The sequence below is a fragment of the Ictidomys tridecemlineatus genome, chromosome 4, assembly GCF_052094955.1.
Source record: "Ictidomys tridecemlineatus isolate mIctTri1 chromosome 4, mIctTri1.hap1, whole genome shotgun sequence".
Classification (NCBI taxonomy): Eukaryota; Metazoa; Chordata; class Mammalia; order Rodentia; family Sciuridae; genus Ictidomys; species Ictidomys tridecemlineatus.
Window position 1 is genome coordinate 11,527,441 of NC_135480.1, and position 20,532 is coordinate 11,547,972.

The following is a 20,532-nucleotide window of genomic DNA, read 5'->3' on the forward strand; positions in this document are numbered from 1 at the left end:
GGCATCTGCAGGCCAACTACCCAGCGGTGGGAATGATGAAGGACCTAGAGCCAGGAGCGTGGCAGCCAGGTAGATGCAAGGGATGTGGCAATTGTTTTGTCCAATAAGACAGGGTGGTGGCTAAGAGTGACGTCTCAGAGATTTGTGCTGTGGCCCTGTGGGCCCTGAGTTTCCTGCAGTGGGACGACACCCAGAGATCCTCCCGTCTCAGATGCAGCCAGCAAAGCGACTGCTCCCGTCGCAGCTTCTCAGGAAAGCCCGGCCGTCGAGGTGCTAGTGGCGAAAAATTGTTGCCAGTTTTCTCTTCGCTCTCCCTCCACTCAATAAAGAGTGAAATTAGGTTTTAATACTAGTCTCCGCCTCCGTCAGGGATGTTCTTTTTCAATGTTTAACAAAGGAATGTCAAGGGCAGGGGGATGGCTGTGAGGTCTCCCCTAGTTGGTCCGAGTGTCGCTTGTCTGGATTCCCTCCCCTCCTTGCCCAGCAGAGGGCAGAGGCCCAGTGGCCCGGGGAGTGTCCTAAGGAGCTCAGGCCATGGCAGATGAGCCAGGCCAGGAACTCACCCTTCCAGCGCCAGCCCAAGCTTGCTCCCTTGTCACCTCCCTTGGTTCGCATGGAGGCTAGTTCACAGCGGGGTGCCCCATCACCTGGTCCCGGTTCAGGTTCCCTGATGAGGATTCAGAGGTAAGGATCCGGTGCCCCAGGGAGCCGAGCACTGCTCTGGGCTGTTGGCTCAGTCCTGGGGACCCGCTGGGAGCCTGTCATCCAAGCTTCAGGACTGTCCCCCAGAGCGTAAAGATGCAAGGGTAGCGCCCCCTGCCGCTTGTCCCCCTGGTTGAGCCTTGCTCCTGGGCTGCTTGCTGTCCAGCAGGGGCAGCCGGCCCCTCAGAGGACCAGGCTTGCCTCCCTTCTGCTCATTCCCAGGCACGGGAAGCCTCTTTGGGAGGAGGCTCCAGAGCTGTCTGCGGAGGACCTTTGGCTGGACCTTTGGGAGGGCCCTGGTGGGATCCAACCTGGTAAGAACATGTTCTGGCTGGGTGTGGTGGCACACACAAAATCCCAGGGACTTGGGAGGCTGAGGGCAGGAGGATCCCAAGTCAGAGGCCAGACTCAGCAACTTAGCAAGACCCTGTCTCCAAATAAAAAAGGCTGGGGATATGGGTCAGTGGTAAAGTGCCCCTGGGTTTTATCCCTAGTTTGGAGGGGAAAGGAAAACAGGGTAAGCCTCTGTCCCCTGACCAGATTGGCTGTCACCAGAAAGCTAGAAGTATGATAGGGTCCCCTGCTGGGAGTGAAGGGTTTTGACTGGAAGAAGTGGTCTGAATTTTCAGCAGCCTGGGCTTCAAGAAGCAAGGGGCTATTTGTTTTAGATAGGAACACCCACATTTCCCCTTACTTAGGATTACACTTTTAGGGTTCTGAGAAACAGGATAGTCTGGGCATGCCCAAGACTCCCCAGGGGATGAAGGAACTGCTCCCTGGGGTCAGTTTCCCGGGTCCTGGGAGCTTCCCAAGGGACCGAATGAGCCGGCCTGTTTCAAGAGACCTGATTTTGAAGGTTATCCGACAACCAGGCTGCAGACAAATCCCGGTAGGTTTCCAGTTAGGACAAACTTTCAGAGGTTGCAAAACAGCTTGAAGAAACACATTTGATTGCATAGCACACCCACATCATTCAAAACACACACATGCCAGTTTCACATACGTAAAATTGTAAATCATATCTGGTTAGAAGACTCCCCTGTTTCACAGACACCTGGTTCCCCTCTTCTTCTTGCCATGGATTCTGGTTCTTGGGTGCCCAGCCTGAGTTCCTTGCTCTATGTACAAGCAAATCTTATCACAGCACAGGCCCCAGCGAGCCCTGGTTGTTTTTTTCTGTGCCTGATCTCGTCCCAGTGCCCAGTGAGTATGCTCCTGTTTCCTTCATCCAGCCGGGTCGGGGCTCACTGCTCACATCCTGCTTCTTTACTGCAGAGGCTACAGAATAACCCTGTACTTCCATCATTGTGCACGTGTGCGAGTGAATCTTTTTTCCCTGAAGCAAAGTTACTGGGCCAACAGGTAGATGCGCTTCTCATTTTGATAGACATTGCCACGTCGCCCTCCTTAGGGGAGGTGCAGATTCAACCTCCCACCAGCCACGTGCGGGAGTAATCTTTGGAGAGGGATGGGACGGATGGCCTGGGAACCGGTGGGATTAAAGGGGCACTCCTTGACCCTGTGGATAAAAGACCCCCGAGGCCTCAGAGAAAGACACAGGAAGAAGAGGCCTGTGTGAACGTGGCGGGGACCCGGCTTGTCTTGTGGAGAACGTGAGAAGAGTCAGACCAGACATGTTGGCACAGGGTCTTCCATCTTCCTGATGAGGAATCTCTTTAGATTCTATCTGGAGGCAGGAATCCCAGGACGAGGGGAAGGAAAGGGACCGAGAGAGATACGGGCTGAGCTGTCGCCGGCTGCCTGGGAAAGGGAGAGAAGGATAGGACCAGGAGCAGGGGACAGGCAGGGTCCAGGAAGACTTGGCTGCATCCCCAGAGCCTAGCCCAGTGCCTGGTTTATAGTTGGTACTTGGGAAATGTCCCCTCCCCCCTAAAAACAAAACAAAACAAAACAAAACACCAAATAGATTAAAGGAGCCCAGATGTGGCAAAATTCCTCTGCAAAAAGCTGAGAAAGCACCTGCTTATACTGTGACCAAATATGCCTGGAAAGAATGTTGGTGGCAGTGGAGGCCAACTGATCTGTTTTCCTACGAGGCTGAAATCAGACTATATCTACTCTCTCCTCTTCTCTTAGTTATTTCCTTTGACTTTGATATTTTTATTTTCCGGTGCTGGAGATGGAACCCTGGGCCTTGTTCATAATAAGTAAGTGCTTTACCACTGAGCTGTTTCTTTTTAAAAAGTCATCTCTAGTCATTCATTCAACAAGTCTTTATTGAGCACTTACTACACGCCAGGTTCAGCTCAGGCTCCTGAAACTTCAACAATAAACCAAACAACCCCAGTCTCTGCCCTTGTGGACCTGAAACATATACTCAAATTAATGCAAGATTATCTGTGGCACCTGGTACTATGAAGGGAAAAGGGGGGGCTGTGCTCTACGGTGGAGATGCCCCACAGCATTTCACAGGACAGTGACATTTCAGCTGAGATCTGCAGATTCTAAGTGACAACAAACCAAGAAAAAGGACAGGGAACACCCTGTGCTGAGGCCTGGAGGTGGCAGTAAAGCCCTGGGCTGTTGGTGGAGGTGGGGGAAGGCGCGTGCATGGAGCTCAGAGCATGCAGAGATCCAGGGGAGGCAGGGGGAGGCACAGGGACCAGGGTGTGGAAGACCTGCCAGAGGTTCCGTCAGGGGCAATTGCACAGTGCTGACTAAAGGTTTTAAGCAAGGGAAGAACGCAGTCAGATTTATGTTTCCAAAAGCCTGATCAGGTGTGGACAATGGGCTGGGGGGACGGCGGGGTACCCCTGGGGGAGCTGGGGTGCTGACAGCCCACTCCAGCCCTTCCAAGAGCCTGGCTCCAGCCCTGGGCCCAGCGCCTCCAGCAGACAATGTGGTCAGCTGTGGACCACGGTGGGCTCCGTGGGAGTCCTGGGCATGCCCGGGAGTGCAGGACCAGCAAACAGGTCAACTCGTAAGAGAGAGACTGAGAGCAAGCTGAGCAGACAGCTTTGCAGCAGGCTTTCTCAGAGCCCTTGATTGGACCGTGGCTGGGAGCTTGGGACTAGGGCCTGGAGTAGCGTGTTCCACACTTACCTTGAAACTGTCTATTTATTTTTTGGGTATTGAGGATTGAACCCAGGGCCATTTAACCACTGAGCCATATTCCCAGCCCTTTTAAAATATTATATTTAGAGACAGAGTCTTGCTGAGTTGCTTAGGGCCTCACTATGCCTGGCCTTGAACTTGGGATCCTCCTGTCTCAGCCTCCTGAGCTGCTGGGATTGCAGGAGTGCACCACCGTGCCCAGCTTGAAACTGTTTTTCATTGAACGTTTTGCTACCAAGCCCTCCCTGAGAACCACTGCTGGGAAGGCTTCCTGTTCCCCTTTCCCCAGAGCATGCTCAGTTCCCTCTCAGACTACTCAGGGGAGTGGAAAGCCAACCTCTGTGACTTACCGGTGGGGACAAGGATCAGTTCGGTGTCTTGGACCCAGACTCTTGGAAGGTTCTCGAGAGCCCTGATGATTTGGCTAATAATCAAAGTGCAGCCTGGACGATTGTGGGTGTCAGCCTCTGTCACTTTCCTGCCTGTGTCTGGCAGGTGACCCTGCCTCGTCCTGTCTGCTTAAGCATGTCACCATGAGGGGTCACACCCGACTTCTTTTCCTTTCCTTGTTCCCTCTTTGGCTTTGGGAGAGGAAGGAAGTTGACCCTAACCCCAAGAGCCCAGGCGCTCTATTCCAGAGGGACAACGAGCCTAGCATTTCTGGTCCCTAAGCCTCTCTGTGACGCTAACGGCTGGACCTACTGAGGCCCATTGGTCTTCTTAGCTCATTATGAGAGGCCTGCCACTGATGTCACTGTGTTGGGTACCATCCCAGTGGACGAAGTCACTTCTGGTCCTCGGTGCTGGTGTCTGACCCTGGTGACGTGGAGGAGAAATACTAACAGAACCACGTTGCCCCGTGACACTTTTTAGGAGTTTGTTTTTTATTCTGAATTGTAACATGACAAAGAATGGGGCCAAGAGTCCGGCTCCGCAATCCCAGGGGTGGAAGGAAACATCTACAGGGGGCGCCGGCGGACACCAGGTCTTCCCGGCAGATCCTCAGACCTGAGCCGGGAGGGCCAGGCCGACTTGGTGGATGGTCGTGCCAACCATGACCAAGGCTGGTGGCTGAAGAGGTTGCCCAGGCCCCGGAGCTCTGGGGTGTCCCTGGGGATGTCCATGTCCTGCGAGCCATGGGCTGCTGCAGCCTGTGGGTCTGGAGAAAAGGACCAGGAAACCTAAGGTGCAGCCAGGCTCAGCCGTGACTGTCACTGGGTAATACGTCACCAGGGCTCCAAGTCCCGGCCGGGCATCCGCAGGGAGGATGCTTCCCAGCCCCGTCCAAGCCCTTGACGGACCTGACTCTGTAAGCCGTTCACTGTGCTCTCGGCTCGGCGGATTACTGGCCGTTATCTGGTGTTTCTGGCACACACAGACCCGAAGAGGGGTTTAGGAGCTGCAGGGAAGATTCGGGAAGTCCTGATGACCTTGGCTCTTGTCCAGCGGCAGCCAGGTCAGCTGCCAACCCCTTTCCTTCACTAGGTCACTGGCTGCAACCGTGGTAACTCTTTAAAATCACCTGGGGGGCTTTGGAGTCCCCATTTCTCAGGCCTCACTTTCTGCTAGAATTGTGGTGACAGGGCCGGACGTCGGTCCTCGTTGATGGATAATGTCAACCCACTGAGTGGAATCAGTTCTCCACCTGGTGCTGTAATAAAAGAGAGTTTCCTGGGCTCATTTGACTAAAGATGGTACTTGGTAGAGATGTCAGGAGCCTCAATAAACCCCAAACCTATGAAAAATGCGACTTCCATTTGCTTTGATGTGGTCAGTGTCACTTGGTTGCCCTAACCACACTCTGAGGGTGGGGACAGCTGACATCTCTGGTGTTTATGTGAGGACAGCGGGGCTGCTGAGAGCCGCCACTACTTGCTCAGCATCAGAGGGCTACTGACGGAGACCAGGACTCAGCCCGCTGTTGCCAAACACGAGTCCGATTACACCCCCAGCTTTTATCTCGCCTTTTCCCCTGGGGGGGGGGTGTCCGAATTCTTCATGGACCAGGGGTGGAATCCAGGGACACTTAACCACTGAGCTCCGTCCCTCCACCTTTTTATTTTTTATTTTGAGACAGGGCCTCACTGAGTTGCTTGGGGCCTTGCTAAGTTACTGAGGCGGCTTTGAACTTGTGATCCTCCTGCTTCAGCCTCCCAAGCGGCTGGAATTACAGGCAGGTGCCACTGGGCCCAGCTCCATGTGCTTCATTTTTAATTTCCTTTCTTTTCCTTGTGCTGAGGGGACTATGTGGGCACATTCTGTGTGGGCATCTGGGGGATGGCCCAGTGTCCCCTTAATGGCACGATGTAGGCGTCGTGACACAGAGGGTTCCGGAAGCCAAGGTGATTTGGGGCAGGGTGTTGAGGCTGAGCCCTGCTGGCTATCTGGAAAGAGCGAGCAGGGGGTTAGGAGGTTTCCCTTCCTTCTGTGTGGCCCTCGCACTACCTAAGTCTAGCACAGACTCGGGGCTGCACTTACCTGGCCGTTTGAGTCCTCGGTGGCTTTGATGGAGCTGTGTTGAGAAGAGCTTTGGAGGGGCCAGTTGGTGGAGAGGTGCGGGCTGTGACAGCCTGGCAGCTCCAGTGAGCGCCTCCACCTGGATGTCCCCGGGCCCCTGGGGAGGCATCTCCCGGGGACCCGCTGACCCTGCCTGGCCCCACCCCCAGCCACTGGCCAATGCCTAGAGTTCCAGTTCCTCCCACTCACGGGCGCGTTCCCTCATGTTTTCTTCCATTCACTCAACAAGTATTTCCTGGGTGCCTGCTCCGAGCCAGGCACAGGGGACGCGCAGCTGAACCAGAGGGCCACGTGGTTTCCTGCTGTGGGGAGCTCCCAGACCTGGGGAAGGTGAGTGACCGGGGAGAGTGACCAGGGCTCACAGCAGGGAGCAGAAACAGCGCAGGGCCAGGAAGGCTTCTGAGGGGGACACACACCCGGAGGAGAAGATCCCAGGAGGCCGTGACAGGCAGAGGGCCCCCGGTGGCGGGGTGGCGGGAGCTGGGGCGGGCTGCAGGGACATCGGTTTCCACAGAGCATCCAGGTTTTCCTGGGACCTGCTCACTCCATGGTGGGTTTTCCTGGGGGGCCAGCAGGAGCAGAGCAGTTGAGACCCGGGGCAGGCCCTGGAGGGGAGGGTGGACAGGAGTGGCCTGGAACCATTTCCCGCCATTTTCCCCCCACCCTGGAGAGGAAGGAGTGTCCTGCTCCACAGGTGCCCTCAGTGCTGAGATGGGGACGGGAGGCGCTCCCCTGCCTTCTCCACCAAGAGGAGGGTGTCTCTACCCTGGCAGAGCCTCGGGGGTCCCACACAGCTCTCCCCTCCCCTTCCAGGGAGGCACCTGGAATGTTCTGGAGAGCCTTCCTCCTGGGTGTGTTCCAGGGGGATTCTGGAAAGTTAGCTAAGTGAGAGTCCACAAAGAAACAGCGCCTGCGGCCCATGCCAGGAGCCTGCCCATCCACGGCCACCCCCCAGTAACCTGCAGCAGAAACGGGCCCCCGTGCAGATCTCCACTACAGTAAGAGCTGATGCACTGAAGGTCACCACACTCCTCTGGTCACTGCTGAGGAGAGCTAGGGGAGAAGACGGGAATTCATTCATTCATTTGAACATCTGCCTCGTGCATCTTGACAGCTACCCTTGATTGCTCATTTTTTATTTTGAGACAGGGTCTCTAAATTGCTTAGAGCCTCACTAAGATGCTGAGGCTGGCTTTGAACTTTTGATCCTCCTGCCTCAGCCTCCCCAGCCTCTGGGATTACAGGCGTGCACCACCTTATCTGGCTGGAGATCTTACTAAACACCCCACGATGCACAGGGAAGCCCCTGACCACCAAGAATAACCCATTCCAAAATGTCAGCAGAGCTGAGATTGAGAAAGGGTGGGCCAGCTGGAGACCTAAAACAGCCCCACAGGAAACCCTTAAGTACTCCTCAAGGCAGTTTAAGAGCCACCTGGATTAGGTAAGTGGCTGGGAGGATAAAGAGCCCTCGTGTAAACTGCAGGGGTCCTTGTTATTGAAATACGCATTTTCTAAATCTGCATTTCAGGTTTAGACAGGGAAAGAAAATACGAACAGTCGGAAGACATTAGCTATCAAAGAACTGGCCATTTGTAAAACATGACCTGTCCCAATACGTGACGGGATCAGGGACACTCCAGGTGGATTGCACTGGCCACGAGAAAACCACACAAACACAGAAAATACCTTTCTCGGGGTTCAGGACAGCTCCGCCCCCTCAAGAATCAATCTCCCACGCTGGAGGGCCAGGAGAACGAGGGAGGCACGAGGTGAGAGGCAGGCAAGAGCGAGCACACCTGAACCCCCTAGTTATTGGGGAGAGGCCATTCATAGAATATTCCACCCAACGAAGGCCAGGGCTTGGATTTCAGAGGGGGGCGTCTTGCTGGGTGATGCCTTGTGGTCAGCCGTTTGACTGACATCTTGGAAAGCCACACCCATCCCAGGGGCTGTGCGGGATCTCAGGCAGAGGAAGAGAAGCCACACAGACGTCACAGCCCAATTAGGCAGCAATGTCAGTCCTGCCCCCGCATAAAGCTCAAAGGCACATAGCTCACACACGAGGCCCAAGGATGGCTCGGGACAATGACCCTAGTCACTGATGCACCCTGACTTTCCTGTGCACATCTGACAATGAGATGTGATAAAATGAGGAGCTGGCAGGAAAGTTAACGGAAGAAAATCATGGGAGTGGCGCGTACCCATGATCTCAGTGACTCTGGAGGTTGAGGGAGGAGGATTAGAAGTTGGAGGCCAGCCTTAGAAATTTAGCAAGACCCTGTTCCAAAATATGAAAGGGCTGGGGGTTTAGGTTAGTGGTGGTGTGTCCCCTTCCCAGGGTTCTCTCCCCAACACTGGGAGGCGGGGTCGGGGGGAAACAGAAGCAATGGAGCTGTTTCCAAAGAGGAGGGTGTCTGTCAGAGGGGAGTGGAAGAGCTTAAAATCAACCACACCTTCAATATTCTTGCATAAAACTCTGCTTAACCCAAACCAACCAGGTCTATTCTTTTTTTTTTTTTGATGATAACTTCCAAGTTTTATTGGTGTATTATAGTTATACATAATAATGGGATTTGTTTAAACTATTTTTTTTGTTTGTTCTTTTTTTTTATTGATTGTTCAAAACATTACAGAGCTCTTGATAAATCATCTTTCATACATTTGACTCAATTGGGTTTTGAACTCCCATTTTTACCCCAAATACAGATTGCAGAATCACATCTGTTACATACTCACAGTTTTACATAATGGCATATTAGTGACTCTTGTATTCTGCTACCTTTCCTATTCCCTACTATCCCCCCTCCCCTCCCCTCCGCTCCCATCTTCCCTCTCTACCTCCTCTGCTGTTGTTCAATTCTCTCCCTTTTTTTCCCTCCCCCTTGCCCCTCATATAGGTCTATTCTTTGTTCATGCTTAGAATGAACTCAGCGTCATAACGGGAACCTAGATTTTGTTAAATAGTAAGAAACTTGCTTTCATCACTTTAAAATCTCATTGTTGGGGCTGGGGATGTGGCTCAAGCGGTAGTGCGCTCGCCTGGCATGCGTGCGGCCCGGGTTCGATCCTCAGCACCACATACAAACAAAGATGTTGTGTCCACCGAGAACTAAAAAATAAATATTAAAAATTCTCTCTCTCTCTCTCTCTCTCTCTCTCTCTCTCCTCTCTCTCACTCTATCTTTAAAACTAACCAATAAATAAATAAAATAAAAAGGGCTGGGGTGCTGCTCAGTGGTTAAGTGCCCCGGGGTCCAACCCCTGGTAGGAAAAAAAAAGTCTCATAGTTCAGATAAAATTCCCATCAAATCTTCTCGATTTTTGGTGTGATTATTGGTTCCAGTTTTAAGTGGATTCACTGTAAATGGTGTTTTTGGCTAAGGATGAGGGAACTGGGGCCGGAGAGCAGGTGGCTAGTGGCATTTGGGTTGCGTAGGTCAAGGGGACGGGGATGCTGCTAAGGATGGGATCCAGCGGCTCTTCAGAGGGAGCCTGGCAACGTGCGGCTCCAGCCTTAGGTGGTAGTTTTTGGAATCCTTAGCTTCTAAGAGCTTCCCGCCCTACCCAGCCCTGGATGGTTCCCTGCTGGGCAGGCGACCTTTCTGGGAAAGCCCCTTCTTACCCAAATTATGGGCACACATGGATGCAGAAGAGGTGCTGGGGCCCCAGGTTCCACGGGGCGTCGTTGGTGGCCATGTTGGGGCAGCCAGACCCACGAGGCCATCAGGGGAAGAGTTTCCCTCAGGAGCCCGGCTCCAACTCTGTCAGCACGCACATCTGGTTGGTGTCGTCCGTGATTCAGAACTGCGTGGGGGGGACCAAGATGATGTCCCCGTCAGCTCATGGTCACTGAGCACCGGTGAGCTCCCGCCCTGGGCCCAGAGACAACATGCTTCATTTCATGTAACACTTGTCTTCCAGAGATTAGGTTGAAGGGGACAGGACTGTCACCTGAAACGCATGTGGTTCCACCAGAGGAAACCACGGAGCTGAACTGTGACAATGTGGGGTATTTTGCTGCAGAACCGACGGTGGCTGGGGACCTGTGTTTCTTATGAGCAGATGCAAAGCAAACTGAAGTCCTTGGCCCTGCCAGGACCTGGAGGTGGGGAGGTCGGTAGAGCTGTTGTGACTTGGAGGGGGTCCCGGGGGAGGAGGGGCAAGGAGGGGTGCTGAGAGAAGGACTTTCCTTATCTGCTCCCCACCCCTCCCAACACTCGGCATCCAGGGCTCAAGGCTCCCGACACCGCGGCTCTTATCCAGGAGTGCCCAGCCTGAAATGGGTGGGACACATCTGCCATTTCTCCCCACCCCAAGTCCCAATCAGGTGGCTTTTGGGATCACTGAGACTGATATGGCTGGAGCGAGCTTGTTGGGGGGGGGGTGCCACGGTCCCCAAGTCCCCAGGGCTGGGCAGGAGGAGGTGGCAGTCTCACCCAGACGGTGTCTATACCAAGGACACCGCTATGCAGCCGGGGCTGCGGGTGACGGGAAGCTTCCGGTCAGCGGATGGACTCAGAGGCGGAGGACGTGCAAGGGCTGAAGTGACGTGGTCAACGTGCAAGAGCCAGTGAGGGTCATGGGCTGGCGGTGTCCTCCTGGAACTGGCTCAGGTGACCTTTCTCCCAAGGCCTTTGGAGCCGGAGACTCCATGTGGGACCCCGGGTCCATTCCTGGTTTGCTGGAGCATTGGGACGAGCCCTGAACAGTGCAGCAGACCTGCCATGGTGACAGGCACCCTGACAGTGTCCCCCCGGGACTCCTCCTAACCAACGCTCAGGTTAAACAGCTGGACCAGGAGGGCTGGGTGTGGCTCCCTGGGCGAGCGCTGGCCTCCTGTGCTCGGGGCCTGGGTTCCAGCCCAGCACCCCCAAAACAACCAAAAACACCGCAAGGGGAATCTGAAGCACTGTCCGCGGCTTGCCACGATGACCCATTGAAAAACCAATCTCCTCTTTCGTCTCCAGGCTTCTGAGCGCTGCCTCCTGTGTGACCTTCACCCTGGGGCTGAGCCTGTGGGTCCCTGAGGCCTGTCTCACTGTGGCCAACTCCATCTCTCTGCTCTCTGCCGTTCATCTCCCAGCACCCCTAGGGTGGGAACCGCGTCTGAGTCATCCTTTCTTAGCCCAGGGCCCTTGAGCGCCAGCACTTGGCACCTAGTAGGTGCTCAGGAAACACTCGTTGAGCGAACCCCTGAGGGACTCCAGTAGGCTACACGTGGGACCTGTTTGAGGTCCAGGAGTTGAAAATTCAGGATCCCCCGGGGCCATCTGCAACAGGGGCAGGGGCTTCCAGGGGCTATCCCCGGGTCCTGTCCTTTCCACCCCTCAGTCACTGTTCTGCCTTTCTCTCCTCATCCAAGGTATCCATCTTTAAAGGCCAGCCTTAGTGTCCACCCTCCCGGAGGTCTTCTCTGAGCCTGCCTGCTCCCCTCCAGGGGTGGGGGCACTACACCTGATGAGGATCTGCTTTCCCTCTTCAGCCAGCCTCCGACCTCGCCATTGCCATCCTCGTCGGGGACCGTTCCCCAGCTCCTGGCGAGGAGAGACTTAAATGCTTGCTCATTAAACTGACCACTGGACGATACACTGGAAACCTGTTTGGATCTCTTACTCCTAAATCTAGCTGTTTTGAGAAAGGGCCTGGTTGGGTTGTTTGTTGGTTTGTTTGTTTATTTTGCTAACCCAGCTACCGTCCTTGGGAAGCTCCCCCGATTCCTCTCACCGGGCAGCTCACTTGCATCCTTTAAAGCGTCCCCTGGTTCCCCTGGGAAATCGGTGCAGGTCATACAGGGTTCCTTGAGTTTTATGAGCTGTGACAGCAGATTAGTGGAACCCCAGGGTGGAACTGTGGGAACCCCATTTGCAGCTGGCCAGTTTGTCAGAAGTTCCGGAGGCCCAGACTGGCCACTAGGTCTGAAGTAGGGGCAGCCTGGGGGACCGAGGCTCTCACCGGGAGATCGGACAGCGTCTCCAGGAAGACGGTGTCGGACTGCAGTTAAATCTGGGGTCGACGGTTGTAGAATTGATCACTTGGTGTGTGGGGACCACCCCCCTCCGCCGCAGCATCTGGGGTCACAGGTGGTGTGTTGTGGGAGTCCCAGAGGAAAAAGGGAGTCTGAGATTGAGTCGATTTTCCTACGTGGATTTGACGTCAGTGACGTAGGATCTACTGGAGCAGCCCTGGCTCTCGGAGACTCCTCATGGTTCTGGAGGAGAAGGAGCTGGAGGGTGGGGGATGAGGAGGTCTGATTCCCTGGCTGCAGTCAGTGATGAAAAGGTTCCCTGTGGCGTTTATGGGTGGCTCCCCCTCCTGGGGAGGTGGCTCCCTGGAGGTCTAGCAACAGCAAACTGATCAGCAAAGAGCAAAAGGGACAGTCCCTTGCTTATTGTTATCTGTAAGAACTAAGATGAAAGTCAAAGCAGTGCAGGCCCAACCTTAATCAAGACCTAGTTCAGATTTCGGTGGCTCTGGGCTTTGGCCACTGGCCTCAGAGCTAGGGGACAATTTTTGCAGAAACAAAACAGAAAGTTCCTTGCAGACCTATGGACTCCCAAGGAGGCATCAATTGGTGGTGGTGGGAGTGGGGGGGTGGCAAGAAGCTGTGGAAACCAGCAGGTGAGTGTGAAGGACCAGCCTCATCTCTTAGATCCCCATCATCAGCTCCTCCCTGGGGAGCCTTTTACTGGAGTGGATTGTGAGAGGCATCATTTAGAAATCACAGTTTTCTTGTTTTTACCCTCCAGTATGGGAACTGAATCCAGAGCCTGGCTCATCCTAGACAATTGCTCTGTGGCTAAGTGACAGCCCCAGCCATTTTTATTTGGAGTCAGGATCTAAATTGCCCATGCTGGCCTTGAATTTTCGATCCTCCTGCCTCAGCCTCCCCAGTACCTGGGATTACCGGTGTGCACCACGGCACCTGGATCTGCTGCTTTGGTTGTAAATGCTGCCGAGTGGCGCACGTTGAGGTTGACCCAGGCTCCGTAGCTCTCTATGGAGCAATCGCAGATTGCAGGTGAGCCAGACACACCGGTTACACCCAGGGGACTAGCCAGCCTGGTGGACGGGATTGAAGCCACTGGACCGTCCATTGGCCTTGAAGAGATACCTCGCAAGGACAAGAGGAACAGGCCAATCAAAGCAGCTCATGTGCTTCATATGCCAGCCATGCACTAGCTCCATGGTGACCAGCCGAGCAGGCCACTGCCCGGATCATGGTCAATGTTGTGACACAGGGGATTCCTGCACTGCGGAACACCCCCCCGCCCCCCCCTGCAAAATCAAAGAGAATCTAGGAAGCCTTGTGGGACTTGTTTTCCCAGCTCCCCTCCTGGGTCTCCAGATGCTATTCAACCAGAGAACAGTAAGGGCAAAGGGGAGAGTCGAAGAACTCTCCCAGGAAGGTGGAAAGCTTTAAATGGTGATTCAGAAATAAGAGGAGGCTGGGGCTGCAGGCTCAGCAACTTAGCGAGACCCTGTCTCAAAATAAAAAATCAAAAGGCTTGGTTGGGGGTGTGGCTCAGGGATAGAGCGCTCCTGGATTTAATCCCCAGTTAAAAAGGAGGCATAAACACAGCATTGTAAAGGTGAAACCAAAAAGAGAAAAAGGAAAAAGGAAGCTCTTGGGACTTATCCCAGCAGGGTGGAAATCTTCAGATGTGTTTTAGGAGGTGGATTGGGGCTGGGGCACGGCTCAGCGGGAGAGCCCTTGCATTTGCAGGGTCCTAGATTCCAACTCTGGCACTGCAAACAGACAGACAAAAAGTTGGGCTTTTAAGAGGGCACCACAGAACATCCAGAGGACCCAAGGGAGCCCCTAATGGTCACCATTAAAGGGCTCCAAACAGGTTTTTCCTGCATTTCTCCCCTTTGGAGAAATTGAAGAAGTCAAGAAGCAGAGATTGCAATGAGATACCTGATCTGAAATTGTCCAGGGCAACAGTCAGATAACAGAATGCCGGAAGGTCCCCTGGCTCAAGCCCCTGCGGGGACAAAGCCTTTTACAGCAGAGAAGGTAAAATGGTCTGCAGTGAAGACAAGTTCTGGGACTAGACCACAGAACCCAGGCTGCCAAAGGGTTATGAAAGGGGCTGGTTCAAACAGGACTTAGGTAGAGAGGTCCTGCGCCTGCCCTAATGTGTGCCCGCATGGGATGTCACGCCTGGCTGGGGAGCTCTTTCCCTACCTAACTACTGTATAACCACAAGCCATGCTTAAAGTCCTCACAGAGACCACAGATAGGGAAGCCAAGGGTGGTGGGTGCAGGGAGGGGTTTGTGGGGGTGCAGGCATATTAGGACAAGCTTCACGTCCAGCATGGCCTCCCTTCCACCTGGTTGTATTATGGGGACAGACATTGTGTCTGACTGGGACGCATGTTCATAGTACTGTAAAACAGGAGCCACCTTCTAGCAATATTAATTAGGCTTGTCCAGTGGGACCAGGGAGGCTGACCAGGCTCAGAGTGAGGCGTGGCAGCTGGAGTGCTGGGGACCCATTCTCTGTTGGATGGCCTCCTGTGGGACCTAGACTGAGCCTGTGAGCTTTCCCCTGACAACTACTAGGACTTTGGGCTACAGAATTTCTGCCCGAGGGCACTTGGCACTCCTGATGGGACATTAGTGGAAGCTACTCCTGTGACTGAAGGATATGCAATGATCTGGAAACCTGAGGTGCCCATAATGTCTAGGATGGTGTCCGGGTGTCCACAAGAGTTCCACAACGAAGTGGAGATGCTTTGTCTGGGACCACGTCAACTGGAGAACACAGGAGACACAAGCAAAGGGTCCCTTCTCCTCCAGACTGACTCAGGAACTGCATGAAGAGCTGCCGGGCTCGGCAGTGTCCCCTGAACACCTCTCAACTGACCAACCAAGAGCTGCTTGGTGTGTGGACAGCAGTTCCAAGGTGAGTGGACAACGCTCCATTTGGAAGGATGTCACTGGGTATGGTGACATGGCCTGTAATCCTGGCATCTCCAAAGGCTGAGGCAGGAGGATCTCAAGTTCAAGGCCAGCCTCAGCCACTTAGCAACAACATGTCTCAAACTAAAATAAAAAGGACTAAGGGTGTGGCTCAGTGGTAGAGCATCCCAGGGCTCCATCTCTGGTACCACAAAATGAAACCAAAAAACAAAACACGACTATCCTATGATTAGCAATTTCATTTCTGGCATCTACACAAAAGAATGGAAAGCAGGGTCCCTAAGAGATATTTGTACCCCTGTGTTCACAGTTGCCTTGTTCCCAATAGCTACAGCTTGGAAGCAGCTCAGGTGTCCATTGATGGATAAATGGATGAGTGAAATGTGGTCTATACCTACAATGGGGTCTTATTGAGTCTTAAAAAGATGGAGATTCTGAGAAACACTGTAGAATGAATGAACCTTCAGGACACCATGTTAAGTGAAATAAGCCAGACTTATTCAAATAGAAATACCGGCTTCCACTTATTTAAGGGGCCTTAAGTAGTCAAATTCAGAGACAGGAAGTAGAATGGGGGCTGCCAGGGGCTGGAGGAGAGGGAGAAATTGGGGAGTTACTGACCAAAGGGGACGCAGTTTCAGTTTTACAGAAGACAAAGAGTTTTGGAGACGAAGGGGCAGGATGGTTCAGAACATTATGCATGTATTTAGAAGCCCCGATTGGACCCTTAAGATGATTAAAATGGTAAATTTCACGTTATGTCTATCTTTTACGATGTAACAATTGGAAAAAATAGACAAAATATAAACCTTTCTAAACCCTGAGAGTTCTGAGTCTTGGGGCCCTTGAGCAGCACGGGCCCAGGACTGTGGTCCAGGGCCTCAGGGGACAGTCAGGAAGCTGAGGAGGCCCTATGGTTCCTGGGGTCAGGAATGTGTTCACACCAGAGTCTGGAAAGGGAGAGCGGGGTGACGGGGGTCTGAACCCGAATCTCCCACCACTAGCTGCCTGGCCCTCTGAAAGGGTTCTGGTACCCGCTTTAGGTAACATGCAGAATTAGGGCTTCTCCAGGAAGAAGCAGCAGAAATTTGGTACCGGGCAGAGCAGGGGTTAACTGGAAGCAGAAGAGGAAACCTGGGAGTGGCCTGGGGGGGCGGGGATGGAGAAGGGATGGAGCCCTGAAGCAGGCACTGGAAAATTCCTGGGAACTGGAGCATGACCAAGGAATTGGCCTCCAGTCTCCAGGCGGGACAAAGGAATGCTGGGTAGGCCCGGCTCCTCCCCAGGGCGCCCCCCCCCCCCAGCCAGCCCACCTGCCAGGGCCCTGGGGAGTACTTACCAAACTGGTGCCTGGGATGAGCCTCCCTTGGGGACAGAGGCTGAGGTCCCCCCACAGGGCCCCAGCTCCTTTACCCCTGGTGTTGCTCCCTCTCCTGCCACATTGCTCCCAGCTGAGTAACACCTGGCCTCCGCTGCCTTTTCTGAGCTGGTCTGATCCTAGCTGGACCCTGTGCCTTCTTGGTGGCGAGCTCAGTCTTGTCTCTCCGTCCTGGGAATCCGATTCAGGGCCTTGCACTTGCTAAGCAAGCACTCCACCACGGAGCTACACCCCCAGCCCCTTTCTGATGATTTTTAAATTTTCGGGTGCAGGATGCAGCCCAGGGCCAGGCATTAGTTTTGGTTGCTGGATTTCCTTGGTCTCTTTCAGGCTGGGGCCGGTCCTGCCTTCTCCATCATGACATTGGACATTGTTTAGAGTACTGACCAGTTTTTCTTTTCTTCTTTCTTTTCCAGAATGGCCTACTTTGGGCTTGCTGGCTGCTTTCTCATGGTTAGATTCAGGCTGCCCGTTTTTTAGCAGGAGTGTCGGAGAAGTGATGTGGACCGCCTCACGGCCTCTTATCACGTTTTGTTCCACTACTGACCACAGTAAGGGGAATCTCTACACCAGGATTTTCACTGCAGTTATCGTCTTGTGCTTATTAAGGTATTCTGTAGGGAGATAAGTTGGGTCTATAAATAACCTGTCAAACACTCACCCAAGTTTTAAGCATTCATTTATGCTTACATCCATTATTAAAATGATGGTTGCAGAGTGGGACTTTCTAACTACCATTTCTTTTACATCTTTTAATTGGCATTCTAGAGCAAGGAGAGCTTTCATTTCATGCAATTTACTATTAACTTAGCTGTTTGTATTTTTTTGGGGGGGGGGCGGCTATCAGGGGTTGAATCTAACGTTGCTTAACCAATGAGCCACATCTCCAAGCCTTTTTTTTTTTTTTTCCCATTTTTTAGAGACAGGACCTAAGTGGCTAAAGCTGGCTTTGACCTTGTGATCCTCCTGCCTCCTCCTCTGGAGTGGCTGGGATCACAGGCCTGCACCACTGCGCCCAGGGCTGTCTGCGTTTGTTTGATTTTGTTGGGCTGGGCATGGAACCCAGGCCCTCACACCTGAAGCTCTCTACCCCCAGTCCTCCATTTGTGTTTAGTGGTCAGTGTAGAGTCACTGATTTTTGTTTTAGCCCAGGAGTTGTGATCCGTTATTGCCATCTTCATTTCCACACTTGACCTGGGCTCAAGGAGCTCCTCTAAGCTGGATTCTGGATTCTTTTAACCCGTCTCAACATTCTTTGTTTATCGGTGTTGTGGGCTGAATTGCGTCCTCCTCAAAGTGCATATGTAGAATCCTAACCTGTGGCGAGATGGGGTCGTTAAAGCCCCACACAAGAGAATCCCGCCGCTCCCAGGAGCCTCATGGTGAGAACACCAAGGGCCGCCAGGAGGGGGCGCGCGTGCACCGTTGAACTACTGGCGTCCTGTGCTGAGTGCCGGCAGCCCACAGAGGGCGCTCGCCCGTCTTCCCTGACCCATCGCAGCCTCCCCAGTGCTGAGGAGTCCACTGCAGACTGAGCTGCTGCTCCTTTAGGACTGACCCAGAAGGCGCCCCCGGCTGCTTTGCAACAGTCTGGGGGAAGCTGGCCTTGGGTGTCATGGACAACTGAGATGCTTTGATGTGGGAGTAAGCAAATACACGTGTAAGGAGAGAAAAGGTTCAAAATCTTCTAAATACCAGGTCCTTTTACAAAGAGGTCAAGAAACAGGGACTAACCTAGGAGCAGTTACCACCCCTCCTCCTCCTCCTATTATTATTATTATTATCATCATTATTTTTATACCAGGGATTGAACCCAGGGCACTTAACCACTGAGCCGCATCCCCAAACCTTTTTATTTTGAGACAGCATCTAGCTAAGTTGCTTAGGGCCTTGCCAAGTTGCTGAGGCTGGCTTTGAACTCATGATCTTCCTGTCTCAGCCTCCTGGCTGATGGGATTATAGTCATGTGCCACTGCACCCCGTCCAGTTTATGATACTGATATATGGTTTCCCACTGAACCAAACTTCTGGGAGCAATGGCGGATTGCAGGTCTTGAGCAGAAAATGTTCAAGATGGGGAAGGAACATAGCAAAGCAAGGAAGCTTCCAGAGAGGACCTGGGTTATGTCAGAACTCCCTTTTGATGCCCCCAGAGGCCGAAGCTGGGACAGAGATAGATAATAACTGATAGATAATAACAAAGATAGATAATAACAAAGATAATAACAGAGATAGATAATAACAAAGATTAAAACTGCAATGGATTGCAACACATGGAGCATGTTTAAAGCCATGAGATGATACTGAAACTAAGAAAAAACCCTGCCCAGTTAGTTGTTAACTGGAAGATACTAGTGAGCGACTTGTTATTTTGAAAACGGGTGAAGGAAGGGGCAGAATCCAGCTTTTACCTTCTTTCCTATACAAACTTTATCACCCAGTGGTCAAGACACAGGTGGAGGAGAATCTGATTTTTATCAAGTTAGTGATAGAGAAACAGCATCAGTATCGTCGCATTATTTTGTAATCTTTAATAAATTGATGGGCAATGGAGACCTCACGTGCCTCTTGATCGAAGGACACACCAGGAACCCAGAGTAAAGAAAAAGGGAAGCTGAGTTGACCAAGCCTCTGGATCCACACAGGGACTAGAGAGAAAAGGGACCTGTCTAACAACGTGGTAGGAAGCACTCGGCAACATCCAGGCTGCGGGAAACTCAGGAGACAAACAGCCCATGGTCTGCAACAAAGGAATCACAGGAGGGCCCAAAAGAGAATGGAATAAAGAACCTACAGAGTAAGAGGCTTGAGAGAAATGCGGGTTGATTTTGATATATGGATTATTATGATTTTAACGTGTGACAGTTGTCAAGCCCCTGGAGATTTAACTGCATGTTTTATACTTGATTTTTTTTGTAGTTGTAAATGGACAGAATGCCTTTATTTATTTATTTTAAAATTATTTTTATAGTTGGAGATGAACAGATTGCCTTTGTTTCATTGGTTTATTTGTATGTGCTGCTGAGGGTCGAACCCAGGGCCTCAGCGCACGCGAGGCAAGTGCTCTGCCCCTGAGCTGCAGCCCCAGCCCGTGTTTTGTACTTTCTGATGAGCTACCTAGTGAGATATTTATGGGTAAGATCACACGGTGGAGGGGATTTCTTTTGAAATATCATGGGGGGAGACTAAGGGTTGTAGACAGGTTGGCCAGGATAATCGTTGAGGTTGGCTGCTGGGGACACAGAGGGTCATCGTATTGTGCACTTGTGTCTATGTCTGAGCATATCCGAGTAAAAAGTTAACGCACACACGCAAAAGTGGTAATCGCGGTTCAGTGGAGTGACGAGGGTGGGCTCAATTATGATGAATGACCTTACCAAAGAGGACACAGATGGGCAGGGAGGAGACGGCATCAGGAAGCCAAGGACAGAGGCCCTGGAAGAAGCCAGCCTCAGCGCCTTGACCTTGGACTCCCAGCCTCCAGAACTGCGAGATCAGAAGTTTCTGTGGCTGAAGCCGCTCTCTGCCCCTGGTCTGTGGGCTGCCACAGTGGACCAGAAGACAGCGACGCCAAATCCTTGCTTGTACAGTCTCACTCAGTGGGAACCTGGATCGTGTCCCCCCCCCCTTAAGGTTTATTGATTGAGTGATTGATTGATTTTTATTAGAGCTCTACAATTACAGTTTGTCCATCCCAACAAACTCATAGGTGCATGCAATTTGACTTCAGTTCACGACACCCCCACCCTTTCTCTTTTCCCTCCCATTCTTCCTCCTCTCCCCTGTTCTCCTTCCTCTTCTCTTCTAGAACTTTCTTTCGCTCATCTACTGACTTCTCTTTGATAGATTCTTTTTACCGAGGGTAAGGGTGAGACTCCCTGTGGTGTATTTATATGCGCACATGACATGATTTTTAAAAAGAATTTAGGCC

General features: G+C 52.6%; 2 long non-coding RNA genes across 6 annotated transcripts; both read right to left on the minus strand.

Annotated features, from left to right (window-relative positions):
* Positions 1-4,640: 4,640 nt before the first annotated feature.
* Positions 4,641-7,401, minus strand: LOC144377009 (uncharacterized). Of its 5 annotated transcripts, XR_013437484.1 has the most exons (4): positions 6,256-7,397; positions 5,300-5,428; positions 5,079-5,176; positions 4,641-4,936 (listed from the first exon to the last, which is right to left on the minus strand). It is a non-coding gene; the product is annotated as an uncharacterized LOC144377009 (long non-coding RNA). The 5 variants fall into 5 exon arrangements; XR_013437481.1 differs by having other exon boundaries at positions 5,079-5,428; positions 6,256-7,399; XR_013437482.1 differs by having other exon boundaries at positions 4,641-5,428; positions 6,256-6,615; positions 6,711-7,395.
* Positions 7,402-8,796: 1,395 nt separating this feature from the next.
* Positions 8,797-15,216, minus strand: LOC144377011 (uncharacterized). The gene is made up of 4 exons (XR_013437487.1): positions 14,216-15,216; positions 10,249-14,043; positions 9,920-10,101; positions 8,797-9,406 (listed from the first exon to the last, which is right to left on the minus strand). It is a non-coding gene; the product is annotated as an uncharacterized LOC144377011 (long non-coding RNA).
* Between the last annotated feature and the right edge of the window lie 5,316 nt (positions 15,217-20,532).